Here is a 12,734-nt window from a genome sequence, read left to right on the forward strand (position 1 = left end):
CTTGAATCGATGCCAGTAAATAAATTACATTGGCCAATGGCTGCCAGCTCTGATGATTTGTCATTGCACTGGACGCGATATGCTCTGAAGAGTGTTAGAGCCTAAAATGTAATTCCAACATATTCAACATAAATTGATCCTCAAAGTTAATTGCTTAAAGTAATGATTAATTCTACTTTAAATCATGGCCAGAAGTAGAAAGTGTGATCCACGCAAATGAAATTTGTATTTGATAAAAGAGTATTTCCAGTGCAGCTGTGACATGGTCCTTTATGAATGATAATTTGCATTGGCAACTATTACTGAAGATTGGAAACATAATTTCTATGTCATTTTTGTTGTTGTAATGCATATGTTAATAAACGTTGGGCTGAAATATGCTATTGACTTTTATTTCACATTGACTTATGAATGTTTAGTTTGTTTCTAAAGCATTTCCTCAAAGTTCTCCCCTACATTTGCTTTGTAATAGAACATTTGTGAATCTTGTTCTTGAGCAATGGATAATGCTAGCTTCCTTTGTTCAGTTGAAAGACACTACCTTAAAAACACATTTCTCTTGGTAATAAAACGTATGTGATTACAAGTAGGATTTTTTGTACTTGGTGGTTCTTCTAAAGATGGGCTTTGCAGGCTCAGGGCAGAGCTGATCCAGTTTTCATGTGCCTGGAGTTTGTAAAGTGATTTCATTTAACCTAATAGTTCTCTGAGTTACCACATTATTTTAGACAGTAAAGCTCAGAATTAGTATGAAGCAAACTATGCTCACTCCTTTCCAGATGTAATGCCTCAAACTTAAGCTCTAATTTAGAGAATTGCCAGGGTAAATAAATTAACTTTATAAAGTATAGGCGCATACAAGCAGCTGCTGGCTCTGCGCTAAGCCAGAGGAGGACATCATGATATATGCCTTGTAGCTTGCGAAAAGCTGCATTCAATACATGAACTTTTGAAAGCAGAAATGTAATATAGTGAGTGTAAGGGAAAGGTTACCTACCTGTAACAATCCAGTAGGGAAGCTCTAAGAAGGATCTCATAAATACCAAACAAGCTTTATGGGCACTGACAATGGGCAATGTCTGCATGACTTACGATGACTTTGACCTGAAACCGTCAGTACCCAACAACATATGCCATATCTTCATTTTGGGAGTGATTACAAATCATTATATCCTTACGCAAATCAGATCACACACGGTCTGGTCCACAACCGGAGCTGGTGCTTTCCGCCTTTACTGTGACATTTACCTATAGACCACATTTGTTGTACATACCTAGATTGGTAGAATACTTTTCTCATCTAAGAGGGATACTACCAACTCCCATGGTGTTTTGTAATCTTGTGCATGCATACAGATCTGCATACTTTAGCTCCATAACTGGTGATCTAGGTGGCGCATTTCATAGGGTTAAAGTATCAATGTCTGGTGCTTTGACTTGTCATAATAAAGAGTATCAACAGTCCTTGATAGATTTGGTTCAAATAATTGTCTTTACATATTTGCTAGATTTTATTTTAAAACATTTATAGGATGCAATGGGGATGAAAAAGTATTCAGTGTTAGAAGTAACAAAAATGTAACATTCCTTGTTCTGATATTTTCTACTTTGGGAATGTGTGTTTATGCATGACACTGGTGAATTGTCAGTCTATAGTTGTCTCTTCTGGGATTATATGTTTGCAGACTCTTGCTTGGATATATACATGCTGTTTAATTAACTTTTCATTTATATTATTAAAATGATATAGTTGAAATGGTTTATGTTGCTCACACTTAATGAAAGAGCTCAAAAGCACATTCTAAAATATGGGGTTTACATATTATTTATGTTTCTGCAATAATACATTGGACAGAGCTCCCAGGCACATAGTAATATGCATGAATTCCACATCGAACTGTAATTACAGTGACACGTTGACAGGCAAATGATCTGTGTCACATTGATAATTTTATTTGATTACGATAAGAACTCAAAGATAACTTTAGTTACATACACGCTAGAAGTCTTTTATATTTGCATAATTGTCTGCACTTTCTTTCCAAATTGGTGACGTGTAAGAGACAGTGAATGTTGAGAATATTTACAGCAGGTGAAAGAATGTGCAGTGTCATGAGGGCAAAAAACATTAAAGATTTTGTGCTGGTTTTTAATGATTTGATGTAGTTTAACATGCAAAAGATAGAAACCTGGTTAAAAAATATCTCTTCGCAGCTTTCATAAACTTCAAATAATTTAGGCCAGGTCATGTTTTTGGAGACAAAACATTTTCACAAGCGTTTAGATGACCTGTGTAAGAAACTGGGTTATTGGTTGAGAGAGAGTGGAAACCCCACTTCAGCAAAAACCACAACCCTTGTCAGGGTGTACCACAAAAGTCAATCTGGTGGTTAGGCGCAAAGCAGTCAGGCCTAAATTAGAAATTAGGGACAATGCATAAAATACTGAAGCAGCACACAAACAGTAATAAAGTGAAAATGCAACTCAAGAAAAATCCCAAACCAATTTATAAAAATAGAGTAAATTTAAATAAATAGGAATATACCCTGAAACCGGTCCAAGGATGCTTGAATCCTATCCAGGGAGAGGACCTGGTTGGGCAGTTCGGGATGGACTGTTCCCATATGGGAGCAGGGTCAAGACTGATTTGCATATAACTGGGACCGAACTGGGGTGGCGAGGCAAGCAAAATAACGATGGATTAAACCAGATCTGTGACTGGGGGTGAGTGTTTGAAAAGTCTCAACACTCCGTCCATCATTTTATTTTGTGATATTGCTTTGTGTGCCCTAAGTGGCTAGGGTATGCCCAGACGTGGGTCCCTTGCTTGTTGCACCACTGGATTCAAGCTAGCCTGGCTGATGAAGGGTGATACCCAGAAACCGGTCCCAGGATGCTTGAATATTATCCAGGGAAGACTTGGCTTGGCAGTTTGGGCTGGACTGTTCCCACTGGGGGCAGGGTCAAGACTGATTTGCATAGAGCTGGGTCCGAACTGGGGTGACGTGGCAAGCAAAATAACAATGAATTAAACCCAGATCTGTGAGTGGGGGTGAGTGTTTGAAAAGTTTCAACACTCTGTCCATCATTTTATTTTGTGATATTGCAGTGAGTAATTACACCCGCCTGCAAAGGAGTGTTTGGGAAGTCCATTGGACTCACTTTCTCCCCTCCAGAGGGCTGTCTTTATGAGGTGCACTGAAAGTTTCCCACCTTTTTGTGGCACACTTTCAGTGTGCCTCCTAAAGGCATGTTTACCTCTGTGCCTGAATCTATAATAGAGCATGGGTGCAGTGGTAAAGAGATCTCCTTGTTTACATGGGGCCACGTCCCCATGCAAATGAGGAATGGCCTCGAATAATAGCGTTGGTGCTACGTGTGTGCCAGCGCTATTTGTACCACTGGTAGGCAGCATGCTAACACCATCAAAAATTGGTTTCACAAAAGAAGCCAAAAATCAGAGGAAGACCCTGCAAAAAGGCCCAGGTCCTTTTTGCCTAATTCCGAGGGACTCATTAACAGCAGGTATAGTGTTTCTCTTACACTATTTGCTATACACAAACAGAGTGAGACTTTCTATTGGTCTCCTCACCCTTTTGTCTTGACTTGGAAATCATTGTTTAATTGTCAATGCAGAAGACACTGGCAATACAATTTGCCTGGGGTGGTTGTGGTTATAGGTTTTTATGGTGCAGAAGTCGTTTTAATGGATTATGCCAATTGATCTCCATGTGTAAACTGAATTCAGTGCTTTATGGCACCCAGTGTCCTTCCGTAAAGCTTAAAACAAGTGCACATGTGAGGTGATTCACAAACAGTAGTAGTGCACCTTTTGCTTTCATACATCTGTTCAACAACAACTTTATCTTTCTAAAATTGGAAATTAAATGATTTAAAATGGAAATTTACTACAGAAGACAGAAAAAACAGCTCCATCTCTTAATTCCTATTCCTCTCTTCTCCACTTTTTTACAGGACCTAGAAGGGTGAATAGCCAACATTTCACATTAAAGTAGGCACCTGGTGAATGTATCTGGGTAACTGGACATGTAGGTATCACCACAAAACATTTTGGGAAGATGGCAGGATTAATCTTCACAAACACTCTTCGGAGGGAAACTCTCCTCCAACTAGGTTGGCTGTATTTATGATCTTTAAGGAATGTTCAGACACTGATTGTCTATGAGCTGTGGCCCAACAAGTAGGACTTGAGCATATAAGCCATTTTGATCATCCTCTTGGAGACAGAATAGCATATACCCTCAGTTTTGCCTATTTCCCCAGGGTTGGGTAAAAACTTGAAGGCCCTGTAGATGTTCTTCTGGCCTGCCTATCAAAACTATTATGAACGAATGTGAGTTGAGTGGTGACTGTGACTCCTGAATACACTTTCTTCCAACACTAACTTTTATAGGTTAGCTCCTTCTTGACCCTGCAGCATTGGCATAGGTCCAATACCTTGGTGGCCTAAGTTCTGGTCTGATCAAGAGGGACCCACATCATTCTATGTGACCTCCTCCTGACTCTGGGATTACATACCTTCATTGCAGATCAGGCCATTGCTTGGCTTAATCCATCACTGAGGGAGTTTTTTCCTCAGTCAGGAGTCCTTAAATGGACCCCTTAAGCCAACAACATTTAACTCCGAACAGGGAGGTAGACATCTTCCTAGACTGTGTAAATTGCCGTCCAATAATCTGGGACACTTCCCATCCCATTGGCATGTTACTGTTGCACTGTATTTCCATTTGATGTAGTATTGTTTGTGGTTCAGCTTTATTTTAGTTCTTGCACTCATTATGATTACTAATCACAAAAGTTGGCAATCCGTAAGCAATCAAAAACAGTACAGTGACAAATATTTTGTGAGCCATTCTACTGTTACAGTAACAGTATTGCTATTGTAAGGCATTTTCTCATTTTTAAGAGTTTTCTGGTGTTCATAGTCATTTATGGATTCCAAAGAGTATGTAGACTTTATAGCTAGGGGTCCTAGTTTTATTGCTTCATTGTGTTGCATTACTGTTCTTACTATGAACTATGTGTTACTTACAATTTGATCCTCGCTTCTAAGACAAATATATTTGATATTTTGACATTTCATTAAAGTAGTGCGACTTTACAAACACTGACCACCATGGCTGGACATTCACATCTTTGTTTCCACTGTGATACTTGCATTGAACTGCACCCTGGCTCAATTATACACCATCACCATTGAGGTACAACTTGTCTGATATTTCACATCTGTCTGGGAAGCCAAGGAGGTTTAGGAGGCAAACTTTCCATGCAGATTATGGGGCATATTTACAAGCCCTGTGGCGCAGGGCAGTGCAGCAAGTGACCCTGTTGCCCTACGACACCTGGAAAGGGTAGAAATACACCGTATCTACTAGACATGTGCATTTCTGCCCTTTCCTCCTGTGTTGGCACACAAATTGCTGCCTAGCACTAACGCAGGCACCCTTGCACCCTGATGCAAAGGTACCTAGGTTGTCAGCAGGATAGTTTTTGTGCGGGAAGGGGCACCTTCCTATACAAAAACAATCCTGGGAGGCATTTTCCTCTTTCTATGTGTGCTGCAAAATTCAGCACACATAGAAAGAGGAACCAACGAGGAGAAATAAAACAAAATCTCCACGCTGCACCTCTCCTCGGGAGGCGTACAGTTTTGATGCATTCCCAGATTTTCAGATTCTTGCAAACCTGGGAATGCATCAAAACCCATGGGTAGTTGTGTGGGAGCACCCACCCCAATAGCCATTCACTTGCCTGACGCAGTGTAATGCAGCACAGCGACTTGCACTGCCTCACACTATATCTCCAAGGCCATGAAAAGCAATGCGAAGTGGCATTGTAGATAGGGGCCTGCAATATGCGTCGCCAGCGCATCACAATAAAGTGATTCACCACCGGCGCATGGGGCTTGTAAATATGCCCATAACAACGTGTGTTCTGGCTAGCAGGGAACAGCCATTCTCTCACTTGTGATAGTGCCAAACAGCTGTGACTGTAAATACTGGGTACAAAACTTGAAAACTAACATGTGGCCTCCGCTTCAGATTGAACAAGCAAGTGAGCATTCTCAAATGTTAATCAAAATAGCAGGAGCAAAAGCTCAAGACAAGAATCAGAAACCGGTTAGGACACTTAACATTCACCTTGATCTTCACAAATATCCACTACTAAGTATATATTCAGGAACTGCACCCCTCTATACATGCAGGATGAAATGGTGTAAACTCTGCTAGCTGGTCCAATTTTACTGTGAGGTGTTGCAGAAAATATAGCGATCAAGGGTTTTCTTGAGGAAGAAGTGGCAATGTGAATGTTGGGAACACCAATAAAGTTCAGTACCTACAAACATTATAATTTTCTCTTTTTGAATGGTCACGAAAGCTTACTACAAATGTATGAAGTGCGTTTTTGTTGATTCCCGGTTACTGCCATTCTGATAAGGGGCTTCAAGGAAGGGATTTATGAGCATTGTAAAATGGTTTCCTTAAAGAAAATTAAACAGAAATTTGTAATTGTGCAATTGCACATCTTAGCTCTAAACTTGTGGATGGAGCCAAAAACAGTCCAAAGGCTGAATTATACAGCAAGTCCACAAATGTACTTTAATAGTGCCATCATGGCAAATATCCCTATGCAGTAAAAAAACATGAAATGTACGTTATCACTTTTAGATGCTTGCTGATTTGGGCTTGGTTGCATTTTCAACACCTAGGCCTAGATTTACTTGCACTTTCATTGTCTTTGAATCACACAAGGCCATGTAAGTGCTCAAGTGACATTTACAGAGCCACGCAAATTGAGATTTGAGTGGCCGTGCATCACTTTTCACATGCAAAGTAAGGCAAGAGGTTTCTTGCACAGCCTTGTGTTACGCTGTGTTAGGGAGGCATTATGTAGGTGGAGCATGGGCATTCCAGTTCATCCACCCATTTATTTAGACACAAACCCTGATTTACTAAAGTCAGTAAATCTGGGTTTGCACCAAAATGGTGCACATACTCGACCTTGACTCAGTAAGAAGAAATATCTTAATTGATCCTCATTACTTTCTCCTTGCATGTACAATGCATTGTGCAGCACCCATACAAAGTGGAATACGTAATCTTCCAAGGATTGTTTTTGTGCTGGAAGGAATACCTTCCAGCACAAAAATAATCCTGCCCACAACCCAGACCCCCCTGCATTATGGCGCAAGTGTGCCTGTGTTGACACAAGGCAGACACAAATGTGCCAGTGGAGGGAGAGAGCTAAACACTGCCATATCTTTGTAACTAAAGAACAATTCACCTCTCTCTCCCTCATACCTCACAGCACAGCAACTTGCCTTGCTGCATAACATTGCATGAAAGATTAGAGCATGTGTGCCTGACTTTGTTCAGCAAGGCTTCTTGTTCGACTTGCCGTATTTTGAGCCACATACTAGTAACTTTATAATACATGGGATTCTGTAATCCCTATATAAACATTAGTCTCTAATTCCTTTGTAATTGCTGACTTGTGATGTCAGAACTCGACTATTATAAGTTAAAATAGTCAAGGTCTGACATGGCAATGTCTGCTGTCACAGCAAGCAGCTAAGGTGAAAGGCAGGACAGGTCACATAGCATAACTGAAGTGCTGTTTAAAGCAAGGAAACCAGAATGTTGCTTTCCTTTCTTCTTCTTTATTTTTCTGCCTCACAATGAGAAAAAGAGATAATATTTTGCACTCCTTAGAAAGTTAGAGAAAAGCTGTAATCCTTCTGCATGCTTCTACACATTCCGAGCTACTGTAGCTTTTTTCAACAAAAAGAAAATCTGACCTATAATGAAACGTTTACAACAAATATCTAACAGATTTATGAGGTATTTAATTTTTTACTAGAGGTTTTATTATTATTATTCATGTTTGCAGGTATGCTCACTCTTTCATATGGAACAGCTACGCACCAAGATCTTAAGTGGTTTGTGGGGAAGCTGGTGCTGTGACCATGTATTATTCGGGATAAAGTACCCCCGTGCATACATGATAAGGATATTGTAAGTCACCTCAGAGTTCCATAATCTTATAAAGGAGGCCAGCCTTTGGCTCATTCCTCTATATGGTTATGGAACAACTTGTGAATTGCAAACTCCTTATAATGTACTGCACGGGGTACTTTATCCCTCATATAATTAGTCTCTTTTCATATATTTTACTTTGATTCTTTTCTACAGACCAACCTTGGGTGGTACTGTTAGTTTTTACATGATATGGCAACCAAATGCATATAGTGCAATACAGGTTTTGTCTCTTAGGTCACTGTCAAACCTACACACCACTCATAAACAGCCAGTTAGTACTCAGTAGACAGGCCTTAACACACACACCCAACATATCATTGAAAGGTCATATAGGGGGCTATTCCAACTTTGGAGGAGGTGGTAATCCGTCCCAAATGTGACAGATTTACCACCAGCCGTATTACGAGTTCCATAGGATATAATGGACTCGTAATACGGCTGGTGGTATATCCGTCACTTTACCGTCACTTTTGGGACGGATTACCAGTTCCTCCAAAGTTGGAATAACCCCCATAATCTGTTATCAACGGACAACTCACAGCACGATTGTTGGAACTGGCCCTTTCTGCAGAGTCACCCCAAGACTTTTTGCCTTCCTTCTCCTCGTTTTATGACCTTGTTTTTGTTGGCTTGAGGACAGTGTACACTTCACCACTGCTAACCAGTGCTAAAGTGTTTGTTCTCTGTCCTTCAAATGTAGCAATACTGGCTTATCCACAATTGGCATTTTTTATTTACTTGTACGTCCCTTTGAAATTGCCCTATACATGCCCAGGGCCTGTAAATTAAATGCTACTAATGGGCCTCCAGCACTGATTGTGCCACCCACTCCAGTAGCCCTGTAAACATGTCACAGGCCTGCAGCTGCAGAGCCAGTTGGTGCAGTTTTAAACTGTCATTTCGACCTGGCAAGTGAACCCACTTGCCAGGCACCAACCTTCCTCTTTAGTACATAGAAGTCACTCCTAAGGTAGGCCCTGATTAGCCCCAAGGGAAGGGTGCAGTGTATTTAAAAAGTTGGGCACATACTTTGAAGTTGAACATGTCCTGGTAGTGAAAGACTGCTAAATTTGTTTTTCACTACTGCAAGACCTATCTCTCCCGTAGGTTAACATTGGGGTAACCTTGAAGCTTCCTTTAGGTGTAACTTTCATTTTGGAAAAAGCTAGAATTATGGAGTTTGTTGTCTCTGGATTCACAATTTAAAATCACAACTGATAAGGAAGTCGGATTTTTCTGCGAAAACCGACGTTTAGCTTTGAGTGCATGAGAAACATTGGGTGCCCTGTTCCTTCAATGCCAACACAGAGGCTACTCGACAAGAGTGGATTAACAGCCTGTGCGGCCCGATGCCAGCACTTTGTGTGGCTCGACAACGAAGCATCGCATTCACTTCAGTGGAGCCCAACGACAATGCAGTGACCTGACTGCGTGGGAAATACTGACGCATCGTGCCCTTGGCATTAATGCTTTGCTCCATCAAAGGTATTGTTTCAGCTGGCCCTGCATGGGTTCTGTAGCCGGCCTACCCTCCATTGCATTTGGCCTGTATTTTTGATTAAGTAACCTTTTTGACCGGTAGTGACTTCTAAGCACTCTTTTACATTTAATCTTGAAAAAATCATACCTCAACTTCTACTTATCGGATGTTTGTCATTTTGGTCTTGTTTTACTCAGATAAATGCTCTCTATGTTCCTAGTTTTTTTGTGGTGTATTTCACTGTGTTGCTGTAAATTAAGTATTGCACAAATACTTTACACATTGCCATTAAAGTTAAGCCTGACTGCTCTGTGCCAAGCTACCAGAGGGTGAGCACAGGTTAATTTAGGGAGAGTAACTGACTTACCCTGTCTAAGATTTTGGTCTTACTTAGACAAGGTGCATAGCTCTGCCAACTAGAGACCCAATTTCTAACAATGGTCAAATCAACAATACTCAGTACACAAGACTTTCCAGTGGCACCTATCAGTTGCATTTTGCAGACAGAACAAGCAATACACAAACCTGGCACCCTCAGGCACAAAAATTGGCCTAAAAGCCACTTCTAAATGCACTGTTTGTTCAGCAGCCCTTATATTTCATCACACCAATCTTAGGTCAACAAAATTGACCTAAACATGTCACCCCTCATGTGCTCAGCATCATATCATGGGTATATTCCCAGTGAGGGACTCTTGCCCATGAAATAATCAAAAGAGATTGGGCAATAAACACCTGATCACCTGGCTAGATGAAAAATTGCATAGTTGTTGGCACAACCACCCATGCAGATAACCAAATACAAAGATCTTTATCTGAAAACAAAGTCCTCTTGCTTTCACATTAACCAAAGAATATTCCGAGCAATAGGTTTTAAGCACAGATTTCTACTAACCAAACATTTGGGTTGGGAAAATGGGCCTGTTCACTGCTCCAATAAAACTAATTTACAAGAGAAGACTTAAAAGTTGCACTCTAACTCGTATACAATAATTATAAAATCTGAAAGTGAGATGTTGCTTCTTATAACATTGCACAGCACGGTCCTTCTTGCATATCCTTAGCACATGTAACGTCATACTTCAACTTCATGATTACAGCTTCAAGCTAGTCTGATCCTTCATTCGCTAGTTGTTATCTTTCTTTCTCTTTGCAGGACGAGGTATGTCTCCGTTACAAGTGTTCTTTTCAGAGAAACCAGCCATAGCAAGTCAAAAGTATGTAGTTTATCTTAGGTAAGCATCTAAGAGGTGCCTTTACATGACTGTCTCAGCATATGTCACCTACCATTGCACATGTGACCCTGTCGTGTTCGCCACACATTTCAGAAGCTATCTCTTTATATGTGCATGTTCTCTTTCATGCTAATTCCGATGACGGATGTTGCATTCTCACTCTTCCAGTTTGGTGCCACAGTGATTACCTATTCTTCTTCTTCTTTAAAGAGTCAGTACAGTTCTTTGTGGCTCCTGTGCGGTCCCTTTTGCCTCCAGCTGCTTACTAATTCCTCTCCAAACACTCATCAATGTATATATGGAAAGCCTCACTTCTTCTGTCATCTGCAAAGCCCTGACTACTCTGATATTGAATCTTTCTATCACGGGATGTTCAATACCTAGAACCCTGTAATCACGGCAAATGAAGGCTCTCATTTTCTTATTGTACTCTAGCTGTGATACTATTGCTCAACAGTTAAATGAAAATTACATAGATACCCCATATTAATAAGCCATTACAATTGGTTAGTGACTGTACGCTGTCTGCTGCTAGAACCATCACACCTGTGCAAGGCGGTTCACGCAGTAAAATTATAACTGCCGATGAAACCACGAAATGCATAGCTAGCTTTTCACATCTCACTGCTGATCTATGCCCCACGCAGGCTGTTATAAGGGCCATAAGCCGCTAATTTTACCAGTATGTTCATCTGCTGAATTGCTTGAGCTCCATAATGAAAGAATGCATCTATCTGCACAGAAATGCACATTTTGAACCACAAGAGTTTAACGATAGCTGTGCATTGGTACATAAGGTATATTTTTACCCAAAGTTTGTGTGTTTCCTTCCGCGGTGTTGATTTTTTTCCCCACGTATCTGACACTCTAAAGTCTCTCACAGGAAGGATTTGTAACAATGTTTGGGAGAACCTGGATGGTGTGACCTTTTATTATAAGGAATCATTTACACTTAAACATGGCCTATCAGATTACCATCTTGGTGAATTGCAATACCCTTACAATATGTGGTACAGGGCATTCTATCCCATATCCTGCTAATTACAGAAAGACCCAATCAAGACGTTTTTCAAATCAAGAAGGCACAGTTAGCCCTACACTTTGCTGATGTGAAACAGAGCCAGGGAGGGGGGCATCTACTTTTATATACGATGTGACCTTCGTGATCGGCATTGCCTCTCAGTTCATAACATTTTGTAATGCTCTAAATTTGTAAGTGTGCTAGGGGAAAGTCATTGGTCTCCCCTATGACCACAAAAGTATTCCCAATTAAAGAAATGCATATTATTTTATGACAATCAAACCTAGATCTAGCAGACATGGCTTCAAAATACAAAGTGTCAATGTGCTCAACCTTTCCTTACCCTCTGCTATCATATCTAATGGCCATTCCCACCACTACTGCATTCAAATAACACAATAAACCAACATTTAAGTGCTGTATACGGACACTCTGCCAATCCTAGACCTATATTTAGAGGAAAATGACAGAGCGCAATATTGCGCCAAAATTGACAGCGCAGTGCTCCATCATTTTCACAACGAATGGACTTGTCATACTTAATTGAATACGGTGCACCCCTGTGATGTCCCCTGCACAGGTGTTAAATTTATCTGCCAGACCCAAAGCAGACATCCTTGCACCATCGTGCAAGGATGTCTGCGTTGAGGGGTGTGATTGTTTACGTGCAGGAAGGTGTCGCTTCCTGCACATAAGCAATCACTAATGGAGATTTGGCACTTCTGTGTGTGCTGCACAAACAGAAGCGCCAGAGAAAAAGCAAAAAACAAGGAGGAATAAAAATATTCCTTTTCGTTGTGTCTTGCTAACGCCACCCCTGGGGTGGGGTTAGGTTTTGGTGCTGCCTCAGGTTTACAAAAACCCGTAAATCTGAGGAAGTATCAAAATGCAATGGGGGTTGCCGTGGCACGCCCACAGCAACACCCATTGCACGTCCC

General features: G+C 40.8%; 1 protein-coding gene across 1 annotated transcript in view; it reads right to left on the minus strand.

The window, feature by feature from the left end:
• Positions 1–12,734, minus strand: part of GRIN2A (glutamate ionotropic receptor NMDA type subunit 2A) — a 1,722,233-nt gene that overhangs the window by 700,323 nt on the left and 1,009,176 nt on the right. The window lies entirely within an intron of this gene.

Source organism: Pleurodeles waltl, chromosome 10 (assembly GCF_031143425.1).
Source record: "Pleurodeles waltl isolate 20211129_DDA chromosome 10, aPleWal1.hap1.20221129, whole genome shotgun sequence".
Lineage (NCBI taxonomy): Eukaryota > Metazoa > Chordata > Amphibia > Caudata > Salamandridae > Pleurodeles > Pleurodeles waltl.